The sequence below is a fragment of the Gekko japonicus genome, unplaced genomic scaffold, assembly GCF_001447785.1.
Source record: "Gekko japonicus isolate JY-2015 unplaced genomic scaffold, Gekko_japonicus_V1.1 scaffold730, whole genome shotgun sequence".
Taxonomy (NCBI): domain Eukaryota; kingdom Metazoa; phylum Chordata; class Lepidosauria; order Squamata; family Gekkonidae; genus Gekko; species Gekko japonicus.
Window position 1 is genome coordinate 755,116 of NW_015164689.1, and position 6,091 is coordinate 761,206.

The following is a 6,091-nucleotide window of genomic DNA, read 5'->3' on the forward strand; positions in this document are numbered from 1 at the left end:
GGGCGGAACATTTTGAAATAGATGACATCCTTGATTCCAGGTTGAAACGTGGTAAACTTTGGTATCTCATCCAATGGGTTGACTTCGGACCCCAGCACCGCGAATGGGTGGAAGTAGGGGATATTCGGGCCCCTTACCTACTCCGGGAATTCCACAGACGTTTCCCGGGCAAACCGGGAGGTCTCCCGGAAAGTCTCCCGGGCTAGCCGGGAGATCTCCCGGATCCTCCGGGAGGTGGTGGTTTATGGGTATTTTTGAGGGGGCAGTATGTCAGCTAGCTGCCATTGTCATTCCGGTTCCTGTGTAGTATTCTACACCCCCCCCCTCGTTCCTTGTTTGCTTGAGTTATGTTATGTAGTTCGCGGAACTCGCCAAGGTCGGGCAGCTGGGTGTAGGAGGAATGCTTCGCCTAGAATGTTTTGGGTATCTAGCATGTGAACTGAACCTGTGTTGACATTATAGAACTGTTGCGTTCCCATGCAATGGGCGCGAATTGCATGTTCTGTTCCCGCCAGCGGGAACTGGGCTCATTGGTCCTTACCTGGTTCAAATGTCTATATTATGCCTTCCCTGGTTACCTGTAGTTATTCCTAACAATGTCCTGTTCTGGTTAAACCAACGCTTTGAAATAAACCTTGCTTGCTTTTCAACGTGGAGTTATTTTGAATGCTTGGGATCCAACAGCGGGGAGGGCGGGGTATAAATACAAAAAACAAATAAATAAAATAAAATTGATGCCAACAAGGACCGGTACTGGGAGATGAGTCATCCAACCCCAAAAACCTGGGATGTGTGCATGGCTTTCCTGAGATTCCGAACCAAAGAGAGAATGTGACTTGTGTGAACGTTTCTTAACAGGCTCTTTAATGGGTTTTCAATAGTGCGTATTAACACTGAGTGCTTCGTATCATATTGTCTGCTGGCTCAGACCAATAGTTCGTCTAGTCCAGCATCCTGTCTCACACAGTGGACAAATAGTTCCTCTGGACAGCCAACAACAGGGCATAGAGGCCGAGACCTTCCCCTGATGTTGCTTCCTGGATCTGGGATTCAGAGGTTTAGTGCCTCTGAATGTGGAAGTTTCCCTCAATCACCTTGGCTAGTAGCCACTGGTAGACCTATCCCCCATAAATCCCCTTTTAAAGCATAAAGTAGGATAAAACCCATAGTGTCTTAAGTGAAGTCAATGTAATTTCCCTGCGATAGCCACGTGAAAGATTCCCAACCAATAACTAAGTAACAAAGGCACAGTTATAGGTTCAGAAATCAGACATCTGGAAAGGCTTATAATTGCTTTGACTGTGAAGATCAAGTTCCTGCCCCTAATCCCTTTTAAATGTATGATGTTCATACGATCCAGAAAGAGGCTTAGACTTTTGTTTATGCGGATTGCCATTTCAGCATTTGCGAAATAACAAATGTAAATATAGCGTTTCATTAATCAGAACTGTTTGTGAATTGAGAGGAAGCCAAAACCAAATGCCAAAAGGGCAGCGCTTGTACTGCCTATCTCCCCCGCCCCCACTCCCACTTGCAAAACACTCAGGACCAAACTGCACCTGATGCTGAACTTCCAGCTAAAGCATCTATTGTGGCCCAAGAAGCGGCGTGTGGGAGGGGCTGTATGTAAGGACTGTGATTAGGGTTGCCAGCTCCGGACTGGGAAATATCTGGAGATTTTGGGGGTGGATCCAGGAGGGGGCGGGGTTTGGGCAGAGGAGGGACCTCACCCTCCAAAGCAGCCATTTTCTTCAGGAGTACTGATCTCTGTTGTCTAGAGATCAGTTGTAATAGCGGGAGATTTCCAGGCTCCACCTGGAGGTTGGCAACCCTAAATGTGATGGTGGGAAATATCTCTCCGCCTCCCCCTGCTGAATTTCTCCAATCAAAACTGCTCCCCAGGCTCTTTTTAATCTTACTTGGGAGAGGCAATGAGCATCTGTATTGTGCCTAACTCCCCCCCCCTTACTGTGGCTTAAAACAACCCTAGAATAGGTATCCTCACTTTCTGAATGGTGTGATCCCAGGATGTATCCTTCCAAAATGCACGTCAAAGGTTCCAGTGATGAAACTCCAGTTTCCTGCGTAGTTTGGCCGCCAAATGTAAATTTAGAATGCCACTTTGAACGATTTTGCATTCTTTTTCAATTTTCTTTTTGGAGGTTGTATGTACTGTTCGTCAGGAGCTGCGGTGGCTCAAGTGGTTAAGACGCTGAACTGCAGGCTGTGGAAGGTCAGTAGTTCAGCAGTTCGAGACCCGAGTTGCCCCATGACAGAGTGAGCTCCCGTCCCTAGTTCCAGCTCCTGCCAACCTAGCAGTTCAAAAGCAAGAAATGGCAAGTAGATAAATAGGGACCACTTTAGTGGGAAGGTCACAGCGTTCCGTGCGCCTTGGTGTTTAGTCATATTGGCCACATGACCACGGAAACGTCTTCGGACAGTGCTGGCTCTTTGGCTTTGAAACGGAGATGAGCACCGCAACCCTAGAGTCGGATTCAACTGGGTTTCGAGCAAGGGAACCTTTACCTTTACTTTATGTACTGTTCAGATGGGGACCTCTGGCGGCAGCGGGCAGTGGCGGGAGGCCTAGGAGGAGTCAGCCAGGACCCCTGGGTCCCACACGGACCTCACAGACTGCAAACCAGTTCATAAAATGGAAAAGTCTGTTAACGTTCATGGTTCATGGCCCATGAAACCTACAAACCTCCATTTTGGGGGGGTCTGTGTCCATCCCTACTCTACACAGAGACCTGGCATTTTGCTCCTCTCTGCTATTGAGGCCTCACATCTGGAAGACTGGACACCTCTGTGCCAACAGATTCCCTTCTGAAACTATTTCAGTGACGTCAGGTAGGCTGCAGGTTTGTCAATGTTTTTAGCATTCAAAATCATATTAAGACTTTGCAAACTGGAAATGTCTGTCATTCTACATCTTGAATCCCCTGTTTGACTAACCTTTTCGCCTGTTCAAATCCACAGGATAGAAGCTCATAACAGGAAACCCCAATTTTATTTATGTAATTTTGTGTAGCCTTAAACCAATTAGATAGATAGTTATTGTGGATTATCAAAGGGAATAGGCCTTGGGGATTAAGATGTCCCTTTAACCACAGGTAAATAGACAAAAGAAGACCTGGAGCTGACTGTGGTTCAGATCATGAGCTACTCATTGCAAAATTCAGACTTAAACTGAAGAAAATTGGGAAACTATCACACAATTGCACTCATATCACATGCTAGCAAGGTCATGCTCAAGATCCTACAAGCTAGGCTTCAACAGTACGTGGATAGAGAACTGCCAGAAGTACAAGCTGGGTTTCAAAGAGGTAGAGGAACTAGAGATCAAATTGCCAACATTCGCTGGATTATGGAGAAAGCAAGAGAGTACCAGAAAAACATCTACTTCTGCTTCATTGACTATGCTAAAGCCTTTGACTGTGTGGATCACAACAAACTATGGCAGGTCCTTAAAGAGATGGGAGTACCAGACCACCTCACATGTCTCTTGAGAAACCTGTATAAGGGCCAAGAAGCAACAGTTAGAACCGGATATGGAACAACTGATTGGTTTAGCATAGGAAAAGGAGTACGACAAGGATGTATACTGTCACCTTGCTTATTTAATATATATGCAGAGTACATCATGCGAAATGCTGGCCTAGATGAATCACAAGCAGGAATTAAGATTGCGGGGAAAAAGATCAACAACCTCAGATATGCAGACGATACCACTCTAATGGCAGAAAGTGAAGAGGACCTAAAGAGCCTCTTGCTCAGGGTAAAAGAGGAGAGCGCAAAAGTGGGCTTGAAGCTCAACATCAAAAAAACTAAGCTAGGATGTAGTGACAGACTTCACGTTCCTGGGATCCCAGATCACCGCAGTCTGTGACAGCAGCCATGAAATTAAAAGACGCCTGCTCCTTGGGAGGAAAGCGATGGCGAACCTAAACAGCATGATACAAAGTAGAGACATCACCCTGCCAACAAAAGTCCGCATGGTCAAAGCAATGGTATTCCCAGTAGTCATGTATGGCTGCGAGAGTTGGACTATAAGGAAGGTCGAGCGCCGAAGAATAGATTCTTTTGAACTATGGTGCTGGAGAAGACTCTTGAGAGTCCCTTGGACTGCAAGAAGATCAAATCAGTCAATCCTAAAAGAAATCAACCCTGACTCTTCCCTGGAAGGCCAGATAATGAAACTGAAGCTCAAATACTTTAGCCACCCAATGAGAAGGGAGCACTCACTGGAGAAGACCCTGATGCTGGGAAAGATTGAAGGTCAAAGAAGACGGGGACGGCAAAGGATGAGATGGTTAGACAGTGTCATAGATGCAACGAACATGAAATTGAGCAAACTTCAGAGGACGGCGGAAGACAGGAAGGCCTGGCGTGATCTGGTCCATGGGGTCGCAAAGAGTCGGACTCGACTGTGCGATTGAACAACGAATAGACAAAATATGCACCCTAGTTTCAAATCATATAATGCCTGTCTCAAGTCTTATACAGGCAATAGGCATGCATCTGGAAGCCTGTAAGATAGATCTTAAGAACTTTGCACTCTTTCTTGTGGAACAAAGCAAGAGGTAGGTGGCCTTGGAATCTTCCATATAACATTTGAGCCAGTGTCTTTGCCTTAAATAGTTTCAGAGCTGATAGATGTCAGTTAGCAAGTTTGGGGGAATGAAGTTCTGATGTATCAAGCCCGCCAGTTAGATTATTTATATAAAAAATAAACAACTTTCAACTCAATACCAGCAGGGAACTAAACCTCAGCAGCTGATTTTTCCCCCAAGGGAGTGTTTTTTAAAAGGTTTTTATTGAAAATTTAACATCGGATACAGTGACAATAAACTTTCATAAACATATGTTGTTGTTGTTCAGTCGCACAGTCGGGTCCGACCCCCATAAACATATGAGATCATAGTAAATAATAAAGTATCAATTAATTAACATAGTAAAACATCTATAACACAATTCTGATCAAAATGGTCTTTGTTTTGAGTAATAAAATTTAAAACAAGACACCAAAAATTATAATAATCAAGAGAGGCAGGGTAAGGGTCTTTATTTGAGGTTTGTATCAGTATCCTTTCCATTGTGAGATAATCCCATATGTTCCTGTACCAAGTCTTAAGAATTGGGGGTGAGGGAGATTCCAAGGAGGAGACATTGCAAACCGCAGTGGGGCATAATTTAGAAACTTCAGTGGGGCCAGGACACTAGAAGCCCTCCCACTGTTGCCCCCCCCCAAGCATATAGTGCATCACCTGCCCCAGCCTGTGAGTTCCTATCTATACCTTGTGGCTAATAGCCCCTGATGGACCTCTGCTCCATATGCTTATCTAATTCCCTCTTGGAGCTGTCCATGCTTGTAGCTGTCACCACCTCCTGTGGCAGTGAATTCCATGTGTTAATCACTCTTTGGGTGCCCACGAGTTCTTGTATTGTGAGAAAGGGAGAAAAGTATTTCTTTCTCTGCCTGCTCTATCCCATGCATAACCTTGTAAACCTCTATCATGTCAGCCATCGTTTCTCCAAGCTAAAGAGCCCCAAGTGCTTTAACCTTTCTTCATAGGGAGAGTGTTCCAACCCTTTTATCATTCTAGTTGCCCTTTTCTGCACTTTCCCCAGTGCTATAATATCCTTTTTGAGGTGTGGTGACCAGAACTGTACACAATACTCCAAATGAGGTTGCACCATCGATTTATACAGGGGCATGATGTTACTGGCTGATTTGTTTTCAGTTTCCTTCCTCATAATCCCCAATGTAGCGATGGCCTTGTACACCAATGAAGGGGGAAGGGTGGCAGAAGGTGCAGAGTGGGCAGACCGACCTCGATGTGGGCAGGGGAGTGACCTTCAAGGGGCAGCGAAATGGTGGGGGGAATTCTTTTGAATTACCTTCAGCTTGGAAGCAAAACGAGGGGAAAATTGGCACAAAAGCACTCTCAGAAAACCCGGGGAAACCGTGACCAGGAAGCAAACTGAGTGCTGAAAGGAGGAAAATCAATAAAGAATGACAAAGAAAACCTGACGGACAGGCATGATGAAAGCTGTGCATAATAGGCCTCAGTCTGATATCTCCTGGATG